The sequence below is a fragment of the Peromyscus leucopus genome, chromosome 15 (assembly GCF_004664715.2).
Source record: "Peromyscus leucopus breed LL Stock chromosome 15, UCI_PerLeu_2.1, whole genome shotgun sequence".
Taxonomy (NCBI): Eukaryota; Metazoa; Chordata; class Mammalia; order Rodentia; family Cricetidae; genus Peromyscus; species Peromyscus leucopus.
The window spans coordinates 3,387,390-3,406,247 of record NC_051076.1 but is presented as its reverse complement, the minus strand read 5'-3'; the positions used below and the strand labels follow the sequence as shown (position 1 = coordinate 3,406,247).

General features: G+C 46.3%; 1 long non-coding RNA gene across 1 annotated transcript; it reads left to right on the top strand.

The window, feature by feature from the left end:
- Positions 1–331: 331 nt before the first annotated feature.
- LOC114702379 lies at positions 332–12,030 on the top strand. The gene is made up of 2 exons (XR_003735976.1): positions 332–493; positions 1,544–12,030. It is a non-coding gene; the product is annotated as an uncharacterized LOC114702379 (long non-coding RNA).
- The last annotated feature ends 6,828 nt before the right edge of the window (positions 12,031–18,858 follow it).

The window sequence follows — 18,858 nt, the reverse complement described above, 5'->3', positions numbered from 1 at the left end:
GAGAGAGAGAGAGAGAGAGAGAGAGAGAGAGAGAGAGAGAGAGAGAGAGAGAGAGAGGAGAGAGGAGAGAGGAGGAGAGAGGAGAGAGGAGAGAGGAGAGAGAGGAGAGGGAGCCAGCACGAACACACAAGCTGTCGATAGGTCTGCTAGCAGCAGCCGTGCTGCAGCAGAGAGAGAAAGCAAGAAACAAGTCATAGCAACACTGGGCACCAGGTTCTGCCAAGCGTTCAGAAATCTGTTGGGGGCCAGAGGCCTCTGGGTAGCCTAGGCTAAGATGTCACGCAAGGTGCCATGGGCGGTTCCCATGGGAGGAGGTGAGATGGGGGGGGGCAGGAGTGGGGTGGGTGGCAGGAGAAGACTTAATCAGAGTGGATTCTGGAACATTCAGGACTGCGACACCTTGTATCTGGATAGAGATTTGGGTCTGCGCAGGAGACGACTGGTGGTCCAGCGAGGATTAAGGACTTGATGGCGTAACCTACTTCTTCCCCACGTACGTATTTTTGTGATAAGGGCAATGTCTAGGGTATGTGGGTGCTCTGCCTTTTCTCACCTCTCTTGCTTTTTGCTATTTTTCCTCCCCTTGGAGGTTGTTGTTGTTGTGTTTTCCACTTTAATGTCTTCTCCCTTCGTGTCAGCTACTTAAGCCTGACCAGGGTGGGGGAGGAGTGAACCATCCCTGGCTTCTCACTTAACCTCCCACCCTTTACCCTGCTTTCTTCTGGTGGACAGAGAGGCTGGTTTTCCAGGTTGTTTGGGTGTCAGCGTCCATCTGTGCAGGTCTCATGGGGAAGGAGGAGAGTGAGAAGTGACAAGAAGCAGTCAGGAGAAACTGTTTTTCCAGGCATTCCCTTTTAAAATGTCTAGTCCTGGGCATCTGGGGTGGTAAAGAGCATAAACATAAGGTAGGGGGTGGGCTGGGAGAAGTGGGGTGAAGCTGGTAGGTTGTCACTGCGTAGTTGAGAAAAGTGGAGAATGGTGACGCAGTCACTGTTGCATCTTGTCAGGAGCTCTGTGGGGACAGGTAGTGAGGCTCCTGGGATCTGTCAGGCCAGCAGAAGGGTTAAGGATGAGCCTAGGTGGAAAGCTAGCATTTAAGGATTAAATGTCATCCTTTTGGCGTTGGAAAGTTGTTTACCTTGCGTTCTCTGTGTCTCCATGTTGGCTCCCTTCCAGTTCACATGTGATGGCCTTCCCTGTACTGCTGCATCATTAACTAAGTGACTGAGCTGGCCTTCTATTGGCCAGGGGAGGGCTCTTACTTCAGATACTTCCTCTCATTGGTGGGAGGGCCAATGGCAGGTGAAAAGCTCTTTTTGGTTGGCTGAGGACAGGGTATCAAATCTGAATTTGCATTTCACTTGCTTAAAGGGGAGGGGGAGAAGCCCAGCAGCTTCTAAAATCTCTTTTAGGGGTGTGCGTAGGTGCGTGTGTCTGCCTGCTTCAGACTGCCCAGTCGCAGCTTCTTCCTTTACCTTTTTAAATTTTCAGTCACTATAAGGAAGAAGAGCTTAGAGTGCCCCAAACTTTTTTTTTTTTGAAGGAGGAGATTGGGGAGACTGGTTTGAAGAGGATTGACCAAATTGGAAGAAAATATTTGTCCTTTGCTTTGGTGTCAGAAAAGGGAATTTTCCGATCTGCCACACCTCAGTGTTGCGCCAGAAATAATTCTTGGCTCCCCTGGAAACCATCAGGCAAGGTAGGGCAGAGCTGCTGCTGCTGCTGCTGCTGCTGTCGCGACCACCCTGGGCTTCCTACTGAGTGGGCTGCCACCAAGTGAAGGGATCTGCACTGATGCTCTGATCATCCAGAGGTCCTTAGATCAGCTCTGAGCAGAGTCCACTCTTGGAAGAACCTGCCTTTTGGAAGCTGCTGCCATCTTATGCTTGGAAAGGTGAGCATGGGGACTAACCTCAGGATATTGCTTGGAAACTAGTTGTTGTAAGGTTTTCTGAAAAATGAGTGGGTAAAGGTTTGAAGAACTCCCATTAAAATGATGTGTCAGTCTAGGGAACTAAGAGATGAATAAAACTGGGACAGCAGCAACCGTCTTGTATTGGGGGAGGGAAGCTGGAAAATCAGAGTTCTGGCATCCCATTTTGTCCCTGTGGTGGGTCTCGTATTTGTGGGAGGGGGTTTGCTGGGCCCTGTACTATGCGTAGTGGCCCCACCCATGACTGTGCATCCAGAGCATGAGCGCAGTGCGCCCTGGGTCTCTGGCCTGGGACAAACACCTCCTGCTTGTTATATAACTCAGGGTGGCCTGTGTCTTCCTTCTCAAGCCTTCTTTGCAACTCTACTTCCCCACTGCTCGGGGCTCACAGCTGAGGGTCTGATGGGGAACATTGGGAGGTTCCTCCCTGTATGGGCTAGCCCTTGCCCACTTAGTGACCAAATTTGAATACAGAAATGGTCTGCTGTCTCATTTGGGGATGTGGGCCCCAGAATGTCCTTCTGAGTACCCTGTGTCACCTATGGTCCCTGGGGCTTGGAGGTGGGGGTAGTGTCCTCCTTTCCCTTTTACCCTTTCTGAAGAAGACCTGACAGTATTAGTGTGAGGGAAGGTGTGAAAGCCTATTGGGAGGGGTTGGCAGTTCCCCTTCCTTGTCTCTAGCTTTCCTTTCCCTGGCTGGGTTCTGGATTCCTTTGAGGCTGCCATTTTGAAGGCATCTCTGCTGGTCTTCCACATGGTGGCTGGTGCTGTTGGTTTTGCTGGCCCTGCTGTGCCAATTCTGAGAAGTGGGTGGGGGTAAAACAGGGGTCTATGATAGAGGGGTACAGGCACTACATATATGGATGTAACTATGATTGCTGCAGTGAAGGTGGTCTGGAGGCAGAACTGTCCGATCCCACCCTTGGTCACAAGAACTGGGTCGGGGTCTAAATGGAAACCTTCTGGGTCAGGGTTCCATGACCTAGGGCCCCATCTTTAGAGTATCGGCACTTGGCTTCCATACCCTAGTTAGCCTGAAACTCAGAGATGTTCCATGAAGAGCCTAGTGTTAGGGAGAGTAGAGGCAGACACAGCAGCTCATCTGAGATGTGGCAGACCTGTGTTTTGTGTTCTTCAAATAGGCTCTGTCTCTGGCAGCCTCCACATGGGGATGGGGGTGAGGTACACAGCAGGCAGCAGTGTTTGGTCGGTAGCCCTGCCTTTCCTCCATGCCCCCTGCCAGGGCTACAGTTCTAACTGCTGTCCTCTAGTGAGGCTCCCTGCTGCCCAACCCTTTCTAGGCTCTGCTGCGGATAGCGGCCATCTTGTCTTCCTGCTCAGAGATTTAAAATGGTTTCCTATCATTGTCAGGTTGAAATTCCTCCCATTCAGTCAAATACTCAGGGCTGTCTGAAAGTGGCCTTAGCTTTCCCAAGAAGCCTTCCTCAGGTAAAAACTGGCCAACTCACATTTCTCTGCTTTTATTTTCTCCCTTTTCAACACCGGTGTTTTCCATGCCTACTCTCTACCTGTTGCAGTCCCACTGTCTTCATGGAGCCCTCCCTGAGCGCCCTCTAAGAAGAAATCCCTGTAACCACTGCTATAAATCTCCTTTCTTTCATGGTATTTTGTTGTGTGTAGTTCCGTGTGTTTTCAATCAGAGTTTGTGCTCTAACAAGAAGCCTGGGGAAGAGGGAGGAAGACATCCCTATTCAGAGCTTCTGTTGCTGGATGCCACATTAGACACTTCAAGAACAGTTACTTGTTTCTTTTTTATCATAACCCTTTTAAGAAGAGTCCTGTGGCTGACAAGAATCCCAGTCTTCCAGAGTCTTTTTCCTGTATGAATCTTCCATGTTTGCAAAATCTTAGAAGGCAACACCTTTCAATGTGGCTATTTTAGGAATATTGTAAGTCTCTTAACACTATATTAGGTCATTCAACTGGTCTATATCTACTTTGTAACATTCTCCTTTTCTTGCATAGCCAGATTCGGTCAAGGTGATATATTTTTTTGTAGATGAAATAAACAAACCTTGGTTGTTTTTTTGTTTTGTTTTGTTTTGTTTTTTCCTGCCTTCCTCCTGTAAGAACAGCCAGAGGTAGGTAGGTAGGAATCCCTTCAGAGGAGGGTGAGCCCCAGGCATTGAGGCAGGTGAACACATTGGATTGGTCATACCATGTCTGTACCCCAATCTCAGTTGGGTAATTTTAGACAAGTCATTCTATTTCCAACCTAAGTGACCTTAGTTTTTGAAGTAGAGCCCTAGCAGCCTATTCTGTAGGCATGTCCATTGTATTGTCTGTTCCTTGTAGATTTGTCTGAAGCCCTCTTTTCCTGCCTGGGGACTTATGACATGTAAAATGAGATAATAGCAGGTGACTACCAAATTAAGGGAGATTTATGTACTTCTATGCTGTCACAGCAAGTCCAGAGAGGAATGTCTCAGTAGTTTGGACCTCAAGCCCACAAGGTGGTGGTTTTCCCCCAGGGGTAGTGCCCCTTTGTTTCCTGCTTTAGAAACAAAGGGGCACTGGTGGTAGCAGAATGGAGGTTAAGCAGGGAGTGTTCCTGGGTAGGAGCCTTTTGATGCTAGGTTTGTTTCTCTTCTTGCTGAATCTCAACAGTGACTGCATGCTTCCTGATGCTGTGAGCCCTGTGGGAGGGGTATCTGAGCACCCTGATGGCCCTCATCACCAATTCTGGGCTGTGTAGCTGAGAGTCCTCTGTCGACAGCAATCTGGGCCCTGGTGATGGCTGTTTTGGTGTGTGTGTGTGTGTGTTTCCTTTTTTTCCTCTTTGGAAGATGACTCAGTGTATCAGGAGCCGGGAGATGGAGCTCTCAGCTGAACAGCCAGAATGTTCTGACAACATGAAAGCAGCAAAAACAGCTCATTGGGGCTCTGGGCCGATTCTCAGCCTTGGGGCATTTTTAGGGAGGGCTAGGTAGTAAGAAGGCCACTGCTGTGTGTCAGGGATGGGGAAACACCAGACACCTCACAAGGGTTCTGAGACCCTTGGATTTTAGATTCAGAGGAGAGACAGCTGGTTATTCAGTGGGCTTAGAAAACAGTACCTTTTTACACACACACACACACACACACACACACACACACACACCCTTTCTTCTTCTCCTTTTTTCTTCTTTTTTTTAAAAATTCTTCTCACTGGTCCCAAATGATAGACATATTTTTCAGAGCTGGATACCCCTTAGGATTTCTCAGTGGGTCTGTATGTGATAGGTTTGGTGGTCTTCTTGAGGGTAGAAGGTGACAGATTCCTTCTTCCCACAGTGGCCAAGGAGATCCTCCATGACAGTGTACTGTAGTCCCCTGGAGTAGATGCTTTAGTAGAGGTAGGATGCTGGAACACCCTTTGTCTGCTGAGCTTTGTGTGGATGGTAGTCTACCTCACTTGCCCTAACCTCCCCTGTAGTATGTCAGCTTTCCCATTCCTTGTGGTGGCATGTCAGAGTTTACTTTTTCCTTCCATCTTCCTCGCTTTCTTTGAAATGAATTCTCTCTGCATCTTCCTTCTGCCCCTTTAGCACATCGTCATGGAAGCTCAGAGTTCTAGGCTTTTCCTGCAGCATTGTGCTAAAGACACATGACCCCTTGCCCCACCCATCATGCCTCTATTGCAATTGTATCCTGGTCAAACTATTACCCTTTTCTCTCTGGCATCTTTGACACAGTCTAGGTGAGGAACAAACAATTTAAGTTTGGGTATGAGAGACATCCTGGCCCTGAGCTTCATCCAGGCTTTTTCCAGGTACCACTTTTAATTATTACATTTTCTAGCCACTGATTTTAGTGTAGACATTTGGCACCAGAGCACTTCTTCTACCCAAGGACCACCTAGAATGACTCATTTGGGATCTCTGGGAGGTATGTCTGAGGACCAAATGGGGGCAGGGAGATATGACTGAGATCACAGCAGAGTAGAGCAGAACAGGCATAGGAACTAGCTATAACTATATCTATACTCACAGTGCTCTCAAAGGTATCCAAAGCCTCTAGCTTTTGTGTCCGAGTAGAGAACATCATGACTACAAAGGCTGCATATGTGTAGGAGTTGGGTACTTGAGGGTTATACTTCTTGGTTCTGAGCTATGCATATGATGAAAACCTGACTATCATGTTTCAGAGAACTTTGTTGTTTGTTTGTCACTTGACAAAAGGGTAGTGGATAGGTACTCAGATGTTGTGCCCACGGGTACTGGTCTTTTTCCACATTGCTCTGCCCAGGGTTATCTTGCATCTGTCACAGCTGAGGACTATTATCTCAGGGGCTAGATATAAACTCCGATTGAAAATCATTGCTTGATTAATTTTGTGAACAGAGCCCAGCTGATCTACCTTCCTTTCTCTTCCCAACAGAGAATTCAACAGAATACAACTCCATCTCTAAGTAGGTGACAACCTCTTGGCAACTCAGACTCAGCTGAGGATGATGTTTGTGCATCTAAGCCATACTGCTGGTTAAAGCAGTTTGCTTGCATTTTTATAGAACAGAAAAGAGGAGCTACTTGACCATTTTGCTTTCAGTAGGTAAGTGTTCATCTTCATTCTTGTATGTTCTTTTCTACTTTCAAATATGCAAAGTCAATAGATATCTGTAATCCTGGGTGCTATACCTTCTTCCTCTCCTATGTGCCCTCCCTTTGTCTTCAGAAGGAAAGGCTGGAATTTAGTATTCAGCCACTACATATCTCCTTAGACTCACATTTTAGAAGCTAGTTTTCTCTAAAATGGATCCAGTAGCCATGTCCTTGGTGAGGAGTACTAAGAGCCTCATGAAGGACCCTGCTCCACTCACTGTGGCCAGCTTGTGCTGAGGCTCTTAGCTGGCTGGCTGCATGAGGATGGTCCTTGCCAGCACTTGGCATAGATCTGCCAAGTTCTAGCTCCAAATCTCTAGACTGGTAGGAACCTCAACTATATATAGCCTTGAGCTAAGCCATTCTTATCAGACGTGTCTATCCTTCCCTGTGGGAGAATAGTACTTCTATCATAACCACAGTGTGGAGAGTGAGTTATCTCCAAGGGCTGGAAGGTGTATATGTCCACATCAGGCTTCGGTCTGCCATACTTATTCTTCTTTTTCCTATTTCAGATGCTGATAAATGAAAGGTCATGCTGGATGAAGTTGCTGAGGTGGAATGAGGGCCAGTAGGATGCCATGTTTAGAGAAGGAAAGACTTGGGCACTCAGTATGGCTAAAGGTGGTTATGCCATACATCAAATACAAGCTTACAGTATCTCCTCTGTTTCCTGCTTAACTTGCTCTACTCAAGAATATCTTTTGACCTTTCTTCACTCTTTTGACCTTTTACTCTCTGTGCTTTCCTACAACCCTTCCTCTTCTTCCCTTTGATTTTTTTCTTTAGGATGAATGAGGACATTCTCAGCTGCTGGTCCAAGAGCCATGTCTGTTCTTTCTGTTCTTTATCTTTACCCCCATTTAGCAAGGCAGGGAGAGGAAGTTGTCCTGGGAAGGAAGGTGGGTAGTGAATAAGCCCATAGTGTTGAGTGGTGGAGTATGGTAGATTAGATAGTCTTTTCCTTCTCATAGGTACTCTTGATTCACCAATTTATGTGGCTCCATGACTTCAGCTGTGGTCTGATGTAACATGGACCTAGTCTTGTTGGTGGACTAATATCAGGCTGCTGATTAGAAACTAGAAGCAACAAAGGAAAGGCCTGAGCCTTCCTCCCAGATAGGTAGAGTATGTTTGCTCCCTGGACATGTTCCCTCAAACTTTACCATTCAGAACCTCCAACAATTGTTCTTTTCTTTCCATTCCTCCATTCCTGGCTTCTCTGTGAATGGGGTGAGTAACTGGCAGAGTGCTGGCATAAGGTCAGCCTGCTCAACTAGCTAGGCTGTGAGATATTTGGGAGACATCTGGGCAGCACTGTAGACAGGGTATGATAGTACCAGGGCACTTTTACTTCCCACAGTTGTGGGAAGGAAGCTTCTTGGCTGCTGACATCTAACCTGAGCTTATTCTGGGTGTAGTTCCCTTTACAGTCCCTAAGGTTCTAGGAACTGCCCAGGGCTCAAGCATGCTCTTTCCTCTGAAGAATGGGTATTTTGGACACACTGAGCTTTTAAGGAGCTTAGGCTAGGTCTGGGGTCTAAAGTTTAGACTGGGCTGAGCAGTGACTGGATTCTAGCTTTTTCTCTACTTGGGATTTTCCTTTGAACAAATCATTTTCTTCTTTAGGCCTTCAATTGTCTTCAGAATATCTCCAGTCACTTGACAGGGAAACACTTTTCCTCTGCCTTACAACAACAGCAGTGTTGAGTTAAAGTGGTGATGTCCCTCAAAACTGGAATGACAGCTTCATTGTAGACACAAACCAGAAAGCAGACAGCAGGTGCTTGCTGCAATACTCAGAAGTCCCAGTCTATCATTGCTGGCAGTGTTCTTGGCCCTTAGGGCTACTAGGAACTAAATAGCAGCCAAATGTCTAGGGTCTAAAGAGGAAAGGAATAATCATGGATAATTCTACTAGGTACCTGTAGAATCTCAACCCCAGCCAGGTCATGCTACTTACACTACTGGCATTATGTAGATGTGTTTCACCTTCCCTGCCCCCTCCCACTACTGTCCAAGGAAGATTAATGAATCCGACTCACACATTTGATTGTCTTGTCTCTCCCCTTGAGACAAGCCTCTGAGATCCCTGCCAAGAAAGTCAGTTTGGATGAGTTATCTGTTATTTTAAGGAGCTGGACAAATTCAGTCACTGACTCAGTGGTGTGCGAGGGACAGCTGGGGAATGGAGGAGCGGAAGTTTGACAAAAAGGTAAGTTCAGTCAGCTTTACAGCTGGGAGGTGGAAAGGAATAAACATGGTTCTTCAAGATGAACCCCACTGGGAGGCTGAAGCCAGATGTGCTGCTAGTTGTACTTCAGAACCCTAGGTCTTGTGCCCAACTCTAGTGACCTCTGCTACCATTCACAACCCTTCTTTTGCCTGATTGGGAAAGTGGGTGGAGAGCAAAGAGGATCTTGGCTTTGCCTTTTGTCACACAGCTGTCTCTGTAAATTAGGGCTGCACCACCCTGCCCATTTCCCTCTTTCAGACCCTCATCTAATGCTTTGCTCCTAGTCACTAACCTGGCTTCTGCTGTGTGACAGGCAGAATTGTGCATTGCCAGCCAAGCAGGCAGGACAGTTAGCATGCCTTGTAGGATCTAAGCATGCCTGGCACTTTTCCCTTGGCCTCTGAGTCTGTGAGTTCTGGAAGACAGCTGTGGTACTGAAGATGAAATAGCATGGCTGACCATAGTAAAATGCAAGGTGTCCTACCCAGGGACCTGATTGGTCTACACCATCTGGGTTCCACGGTATCTTTTCCTTACTAGGGCTATGAATTGTTGAGTGCATATCTTGGCTCTGTCCTCTGGCTTTAGTGTGTCCCCAAGACTGCAGCCTTAGAGGAGGATGTGAACTCTCACAGGTCACTTTTTTATACATATGGCATGCCTCTGGGATAAGTAAGAGATACTGTCCTTTTAATCAGCCTGCCATCTATAAGAGGGCATTGCTTTCCTTCCTTTTCCTGGTCAGTGGCCATGAGGAAAGTATACACTGGGTTTGGTTCCTTGCTGGTTCCTTTCCACTGCTTATGGTTGATAAGCAAGAAAATACTCTTGAGGCCCCATGGTCTGTACAGAGCCTGGTGCTGTAGAGTCATGCCCATGTGGGTAGAGTACAGGAATAGGGTGAAGGGAACCACACAGGGCCATGGTTGTTTGTGTTTGGATAATAGGAACAAGTCACGAGGGCGTGGGAAGACACATCCAAATGTCTAGACTCTAGGCAGGGTGGAGCCAGGATGAGTCTCTAGTGAAGCAAGGAGATGGCATATCTTGGTCTCCGTATGCCATCCATGGAAGAGGAAACTGTTCTCCCAGTCTTGGTTACACATATATTATTTCCTTTATATTGTTAGTGAAAGTGTAATTATTGAATGATTTAAATTAAAGTCACACAGTTGATGAGTGATATTGAGATTTGATTCAGCACTTCTGATTCCAAAGCCCTTGTTTTCTCCTCACCCTTGGGCTGAAGTCAGACATTTTTGTGAATTAACATCCTCAAGAAATTATATAATCTCAAGTGAAAGCAAACTCTCTATGTCCTAGCAAGGCTGTGCACATTTTTGGGGGAGGTGAGGCAGATGTTATTTGGTGTCTGTGGAAGAGGGAAAATTCTCTTCTAAATGTAGCGGAAAGTACTAGGTGCTGGAAGTCCAGAGGCCCAAGACTAGATTTCTTCTTGTGCTGTGGGTGTAAGAGTGCCAATAACAAATCAGCGTAAAATACACAGTAGGCATAAGTAACATTGTGTGTGGATGAGAAAGATACCACCCACTGAAAATATGGTGACTAATTTCTGTCATGTCAGCACTTAGGAGGCTGAACCAGGAAACTTGAGTTCCAGGCTTGCCTGGGCTATGTAGTGAGACCTTATCTCAAAACAAAACAAAACAGGAGAGAAGAAAAAAGGGGTCCAGATGATAGACAAGTCCTGAGGCACCTCAGTACCCTGGGAAACTGTCTTAGTTGGGCTGTCTTCCAAAAGATTAGAACTGATATGGACACCAACTCCTTTTTTCCCTAGGTATTAAAAAAAAAAATCCTTACAAGTTCTCTGTGGCTCACAGAAGCCTGTACTAAGTTAGGAATCAAGGCGGGAGGAGAGGTCAGACTCTGAGCCACCATCTTACTGTTATTTTCACTTTGTATGGCTGCCCTTAACCTCTGTCTTCTTCCTTCAACCCTCATCAGGCATTAGCTGCCTTTGTGCCTCAGTCTAATCACCATGCCTTTCTTGTCTGTGCAGCACAGGGAACATTCAGGTCAGGTCTTTGCTAAGTCACTGACTAAATACGTGCTTACAGGTGGCTAATTTGAATCCCAATCTCTGCTAGGACTATGGTTTCTTCAGGAAACGGACAAGCCCAGGTGGGGAGAAGTCACCCAGTGTTAGATGCTTTGTGTGCTGTGTGCTCTGTGAGGTCGAGGTGGGCCAGTGGTGCTGAGCCACAAGTGCTTCTGCTCCATGGTGTTCAACTTCAGGACTCAGAACTTGTTTACTTGGAAAGAGGTGACTCTGGTGACCCAGGCTATGCAGTTCCCTCCTCCTTGGCCTAACATTGCTGCTTGGGACTACTCAAAATATAGGAGCTACCATTGGCTGAAAGTGCCAAAAGCTGCACAGGGATCAGGTGATGTGTGGTTAGAGGTTATGGCATGGGGAAATAGGTCAGGGAAAGTGGATTTATGCAGTTTTGTGTTCATTCCCATGAACACAAGTCAGTTTACTTGTCTGTGAAACAGGTTCTGAATGAGGATCCTGTTGGAGGTTCCAACTCATGTCACCTCTAGGCCTGTCCTGGATGTTTGTGCAATGTTTGCTTAGCCAGAAACTCAAGGCCAGGAAAATGAACCCAGTTGAGAGAGAACACCAAGTTTTGTTCCAAAGAGGCACCCTAGCTAGTGCTAGTGAGAATGATGGTTGGTGATGGGCTTTGGGTAGGTAGTAGGAATGTGTTTTTGCATGGGTGGCAGTGAAGAGAAAGGGTTAACTGAGTGAAAGTAGTTGGTGAGGACCTACTAGGTGACAGGATAGGACACTGTTCCCTCTTAGAGACAAGAGATGTGCATATGAGAGCTGGCTGTGGTGCAGGACATGGATTGGAAGACCCTGTATGTTCAAGGGAGGTGTTCTGTTCAAGGCCTGCTCCTGTGCCTCCTTTGCACAGTAAGTGTGGCTGGGACTCTGTCTATCTGCAATGTGACAAAAATTCTCCAAAGCAGCCTGGGTAGGAGCTCCTGGGCCAAGGAACATGTGGAACAGTCTTAAGGATTCTCAGGAGCTTTAAGAAGCCTTAAAGTCACTACACACTTATATCTCTTGACATTAGCTGGTTCACTGAGTCATTTCCCAATACTGCGCAGAGGGGTAGCATTGGTCTTGCCATGACTGAACTGAGCCAGGGAGAGCCCTCTCAGGACCCAATTGCTTGTTCCCAGCTTTGGATTTCCAACCCAAGTCCTCTACTCTAGCTAGACCAGGGGTTGGAGTGGAGCATTGAGGTCCTTAGCAGTGTTCTGGATCTCTGAGGGCTTCACTTATTACTTTGCACATTGGAGAAGAGAGGGAAAACTAAGAATATCTTTATTCTCCCGCCCTCTGTTTCTCTGACTGGTTGGAGCTCTTGTGAGAGCTGGCTTGCACTCAGCTAGAATACCAGGCATTCCCCATGTTCCTGAAAAGATTTCTTGTTAAGGCATTTGACACCTTCAGAGTTTTTCCAGTGAATCCGGGCATGTTTCTGCCGTGTGTTGCTCACTGAGAGGAAGTTTCACTGTGGCAACTTTGAGGTTTTTCCCATTCTGTTTGTGAGGGATGCCTGGAGCTTTCCCAGCATGTGTGTTGTGTCTGTGTTACCTGTTTGCTGGCTAACATATATCACCCACTGGAAGCACTGGCTAATGTGCTGCATAGTTAGATGCTGGAAATACTGTCATCAGCTCAGAACCCTTGCCGCATGATCAGTGTGGAAAAATAGGCCTCCCTTGTATAGGAAAAGCAGGTCAGAGGAGTGATGGGCACCAGGCTTCTTTGAGTCCTGAAAACAGTCCTCAATTTTTTAAGGGGTGCTGAGGCTGAGTATTGGGCTGTATGACCTCTTGACTATTCAGCCTCTAAGTGACCTTTATTTTAATAGATCAGGGCTCTGACGAAGGGCGAGAGAAGTGCTTGCCTTTGCTTATCATGAACTTGGGCACGAAGGATTAGACTTTCTCTGGGAGTGTTCCCTTCAGAACAATTGAGGTTGGACAGGGTCAGCTAACATCTGTGTCTGTTGATAAGCGTCTGTCCCTCTCTGTTCCCTGAATGCAACTATAGTTTGAATGGGAGGGTGCATGGGAGTACTTTTGATGGAAGATGCTTGTAGCATCCTTCTATGAATTTGTCTTGTATTAAAGTTGGTTCTGTCTAGTCACCTGGAGAATGAAAAAGAGAGTGGACACAACCCAAAGCTGTGAGGGAAATTCATGTAGATGTCATGAAAGGCCCTGTGTTACTTTGCTGAGTTCCTAAAGGAGGGTAGAACTCCTGAGGAGGAGACTTTGGCTGCTCTTGTCAGGTCTGCCTAGCCCTGAGGCTAGGGACTTTGAGACAATCCCTGAAATTATGTGGCCAAGGTACTAGGATATAAAGTGGCTCCTTGGTTCTACCTTTAATCAACCCTGGCTGCCTTTATGACATCCTTAAGCTGGGAGCATAGAGGAGACAAATGTAGGCACAGAACCTATGCCTATAACCCTTTTTCCTTTGCAGAGAGCTTATGAGAACTGTTCTTAATTCTCATATAAAAAGTAGAGAAAGTATATATCTTCCAGGGAATATCTGTTCTATTCCTGTATTTGTATCATTACTACTCCTACCCTGCGCCATTACTGAAGTGAAGTGGACACTTGACAATCATTGTAGTTGGGAGAAAGGTAATAAGAGGAAGTAAGATCAGATGAGGTTTTCTAAGGAAGAAGGTAGAAGAGTTTGAGTAGACTCACAGCTCTGGGAATCACAGGCATTGGTTTTGGTGCTAAAGGCTTAGTTGTGTGTTGAAGTAGACATACTACTTAGAGGGAACCAGGAGTGTGAAATGATTAATTAATGGCTCAATGAAAGTTGTGCTAAGTATGGAAAATCCTATGTCCTTTTGAGTTATTTGCTAGCTGTAGATTTAGTATCAGAAGGCTTGATAAGACAGGCCTGTCTTAAGTTCACACTTACTATTGACTTTCTTCCTCCCTTCTTTTCTGTTTCCTACTCTCTTACATTCCTTAACCATTTCTGAATATAGTCATTTTAATCTATGGAGGATTGGACCCACAGATGCTGAAGTCCTTCTGTCAGGTGAAAACAATTTATACACATCCTCTCGTGAACTTTCAACCATGCCCAGATTTCTTATAATATCTAACTCAAAGCAAATGCTGCCAAATAATGGTTATAAGAATTCTTTAGAGGATAGTGGTAAAAAGTCTGTGCATATAAAGTAGTGTAGTTCATATTTGTATATACATGTTCATGCACAATGATTGGAGTGCAGGGAGGCAGAACCTGGGGATATGGACGGCTGACTATAGTATGTACAGTTACATTGCTACATTCTTTAAGTACAGGTCTTCTGGTATCAGTGAATGAGTGACTTTGATTTGGAGTATAAACAGACTGCCCACTGCAGGGACCTTTCTGTCTCCAGGGTTTAGCTGCCTATAGACCCTGGGTAGAGATCAGGTTGCCCTACAGTAGATACCTAATTTGGAGTGGTGGTTGTTTAGGTATGCAAATCCTAAACCTGATTAGCTGTTATTTCTTTTCAGCTCAAATCCTAATAGCCTTGGATATCTAAGACCACATGCTGCTCTGCTAGGTGCTAGGCACAGAGAGGGAGGGGACACTGCCTCTGGCCACTGGCTGCTCTCCAAAACAGGTGAACTTTGTGTTCAAAAGGAATGCATTTAATCTTTTGGGCCTAATAGGAGTTACTTGTATTTTCTCTCCTTTTTGCCCTCCTTTCTCTTCACCCCCACCCTTGCTGCCTCCCCAGCCACCAAAGAATTTAATCTGCTGGACAACAAACAATACAGTTATAAAACTTTGAAAACAAGAGGGTGCGGCCTCCCCAGTGAGGAAAAGGGCATGCTGGGTAATGGCCCCAGGGAAAATGCCAGGCTTGAGATTGAGCCTGTGAAAGCCCAGTTGGCTGGGTACCTGAGTGCCTGCCCAGCTCAGTTCTAAACTATCCCCAGTCCAGAAAGGGGACAGAAAAGGGCTTGTAAAGGGGAAGTTGTGCATGTTCCCCTCTGATCTGATGGGAATGCACTAGACTGTGAAACTTCCTCCTCTGCCTCTTCTCTCTTCTCCCTCCTTCTTTTCCATTTCCCCCCTCCCACCTCCCTGCTCCTTCCACCTCCTCCTCATTTTTCTTGAGACTAGCAGACAGAAGTTATAACTGAAAAGGGTTAGAATAGCATTATAGGTGCCGCTACTAGCTGGGACTGCCAAAGGTGAAACAGGGTGTGGGGCTTGTGTTGCCTAGAGGCTCAGACATATCTCTGCTAAGCCTAACCTCCCTCCCCGACCTGGAGCAGTGCAGCCACATATACATCATAGCCTGTGCTCCGGCCTGTGTACTGCCTGGTGTGTGCCCAGATACTGGGCAGAACTGCCACTAGGAGATCAATAGGTCCACCCTGGGTTCCTGAAATGCTTTCTTCTGAGAGTGTTTTACCCTCCACAAGAGGAGTGAGGCTTGTTGCAGAGAACTCCTGGGAACCCAGTGAATAGGCACATGATCCAGTGAGTATGGCATCAGATAGGATGTTGTGTCTTCCCTTCCTTGCTTTTTGGCAGGAGAGGAATTGACCAGTCCTGGCTGGTGAGTTAGGGAAGTTGAACTTGGGTATCTCTGCCCTGACCTGATTAAGCTGGTCCTTATTGAACCCTCTCCACTGAGCCATATAGACCATTTGGGAATGTTAAAGGTGTAGGCTATGTAGGTCTGGGGCCATGAACTTTGTGGTCGGCATTGGAAGACCACAGGCAGGCTTGCCTTTCCTCCTGTGGCAAGCTTCAGCTTCCATGGAAGTGCTTCTGGGCAGTTTCTCCTTCCTATGAGAGCAAAGCCCTCTGCCACAAGGAGAGCACATTGCTCTCTAGCCTTCACTCTGTGCCTGCCTCCCTCCTTCTTTACTATGTGTATTTCATCCCAGAAGGCAGCCATAGAACCATGCTGCTGTGGGATGTTCTGTATGTCCTGTGGGAGCCCGTTCTTGGGTTCCTCGTGGCTTTACCCAGCAAGTCTGCATAGAGGATGATTAGGACCACAGGCCTGAGTGCAGGTGTCTGAGATGATCTGCACTTGGCTGTGCTGGAGGGGGGCGCTGTATCTTATAGGGATGCAAAGAAAATTTTAGGCTTATGGTGTAGTCCGTGAGGCTGTATTGTGTGAGCCAGTTGCCTTGAAACTGTTCTGGATGTTAGATTATCTGGGCCATGGTGTCATCGGAGACCTTTCAGGGGGTCTTGGCTGGTGAAACCTGATGTATCTTAATCTGGAACAAATCCATAGCCTCTGGCTTTCTGTTGAAACAAAAGCAGAACTTCTTTTCCAAAGCAACATATCCTTACATCTAAATTTTGAAGTCAAGGTACCTTTAAAATATACATATTGGTTTAATTCAGCATCTTTTTCGATCAAATGTTTTTTTGCAGTTAAAAATCCCAAAGACAACACAATCCAGATTTTCTGTGTAATATTCATCTTTACATGGCTTTTTTATATTAATTTATCTTTTTTTTGTTTCTTTTAAGCCTACCTATATTTTAAATACATTGTAAACTATTTTATCTGAATCAGTCTTATTGTGAGCCTATTGTTTTAAACTGCAGCATTCTAAGACTGAAAAGGTGTTGTGGCTGCTGGCTCCGCCCACTTCAGCTTCCCAACATGGCCGTGGTATGTTTTCCGCCAGTTCTGTGAGCCATCAAGTCTTACCATGTTAAAGTTAAAACCTTCCTTTTTAAAAAAAAAGAAGAAAAGGGGAAGTGCTGTGGATATCATACTATATAAATAAAACACTGATGGCCAGTGACCAGACAGGAAGTATAGGAAGGACTAACAGAGAAGAGAAATAAAAGAACAGGAAGGCAGGAGACACTGCAGCCACCACCAGGACAAGCAACATGTAAAGATGCTGGTAAGCCACAAGCCACGTGACAAGGTATAGATTTATAGAAATGGGTTAATTTAAGATATAAGAACAGTTAGCAAGAAGCCTGCCACGGCCATACAGTTTATAAGTAATATAAGCGTCTGAGTGATTATTTTATACGTGGATTGTGGGACTGTGGGGCTTGGTGGAACCTGGAAAGAAGCCCTCCAGCAACACTATCCCTTTTCTAGCCCAGATATTGTGCCAGGACCTAGTGCCCTGTATGGAATTGCACTAAGTTTGGGAGCTTTTGAGACCCAAGACTTATTCAGTAGCATTGAGGAAGGGACAGAAAAATCTAATTTTTAGAATGTGGTTGCCCAGGAACATAGGTCTCCATATCTCTAACTCAGTGAAGCCAAGAGAGGCTGGCCTCCATGGACTTCTGAAGCCTTTGCTTCTCCCTTGGTTACCCAAGCAGGCACTTGCAGGACACACTGGGTCAGTTGTCACTGATGTTAGGCCAACAAGTTCCAAATTCCCCTTTATCCATGTATCCTCAACATATACCCCTTGTTTTATCACCCTTTCCTCTGACTCATTAACCACAGCTATCCATGTATCCTCAACATATACCCCTTGTTTTATCACCCTGTCCTCTGACTCATTAACCACAGCTTGTTGGCAGCATTCCCCACCTACCCTGACAGCCAAAGACAAAATGTCCTGGATGCTGGGCCTGGGCTACTACTGAGAGTGACAGGAAGCCAGGCAGCCTGTTCAGTTCATATATGTGCAGTCTCTCTTGGAGGTAAGATGTTCCTTTTCTTTCAAAAAGACCTTCTCTAGCCTCCCCTCCCAAAGATAAGTTCTTTTAACTGGTGGGAAGCCCTAAATCAGTCTTCAGACACAGACAAGAAAATGGATGGCAGGCTTCTGGCACCCTCCCCCACTCTGGCTGGAACTCTCATCATGCATAACTGTGACTCAGCACCCAATGCTGGGTTAGGAAGGAGAAGCTATTGCCTGGCTGGAACCTTCCCACGTTCTGCATGTGAGCACATCAGACAGCACAGGCGGGGCCAGCAGGGTGAGGTTCCGGGAGCAAGTATTTTCCCCCTCCCACCGATTTTCTTCCCACATTTTTTGGGGTTCTGTTCTGGGCTCAGGATATTTAGGATTCTAAAAATCATAGCAGTGGTCATAGATCACTTTTTAATCTTTGTTTTTAGCCAGTGGCCCATGAAGAGTGTTTAACCTTTAATTGTACTGTCTGGCCTGCTTGAGTTGGTTTTTCTGTGTGTTAATTTTGTATATCTCTAGACAGAATATGATTTTCTAGATTACTATACCTCTCTTGCATGCTGTTGCCACCTCTGTCTATTTCCTTCCTAAGCCCTGTGTGTGTGTGTGTGTGTGCACTAAAGCCATTCAGGATGATGGCAGGGCCCTAATTTCAGCATGTAGGTAAGCAGGTGTTCTGATTTACAAGGAGTGACCTTGCCTCCGCCCCTCTGGTCTCTGCCTTGTCAGAGAAGTGTTCTGTTATGGGTGGGTAGAATGGCCCCCAGAGAGAAACAGGTACAGGAACAGATGAAGGCTAGAGAATGGTGTCTCAGACTTCTTCCATGTTTAGTTACCTTTTCAGTACTGCTAAGTGAGGTAGGGTGATTTCTTTCCTAGACAACTCCATCAGACCTTGTAGCTCGAAGTTTACTTGAAGCCATTTAATTGAGGAGGGGATCCTATTACTCACACTGAGAGCAGAGCCCTAGCAGCCCAAGGATTTCATGGGCTGCTGCCAAGACATGCAGGTGACTTTCAGGCCTGGTGCCAGAAAGCTAGAGCCTTCCGGACTTTAACAAATCACCCAGTTATTCCAAACTAGTGAAGAATCATCACCTTGTTGCAGAAAAGGGACATTGCTCAGCTGACTATGGGAATTCTGCTTTTGTGGGATGCTGAGGCCTGAGTGGAGTTGGGTGGACAAAGGGTCTGAATGCTAAAACTACTTTTCTTTCCCTCTTCTGTAGCTTAGTGTTTAAATCACCATTCAGTGGTTCTTATCTACCAGAAACCAGGGTTTGCAGTCCAAGAGTGGAACCCTAGACCTTACCTTTTCCTTCACTGGTAGTTTCCCCATGTCAGGCATAGCACCTCCCCTGGGCCTGGGC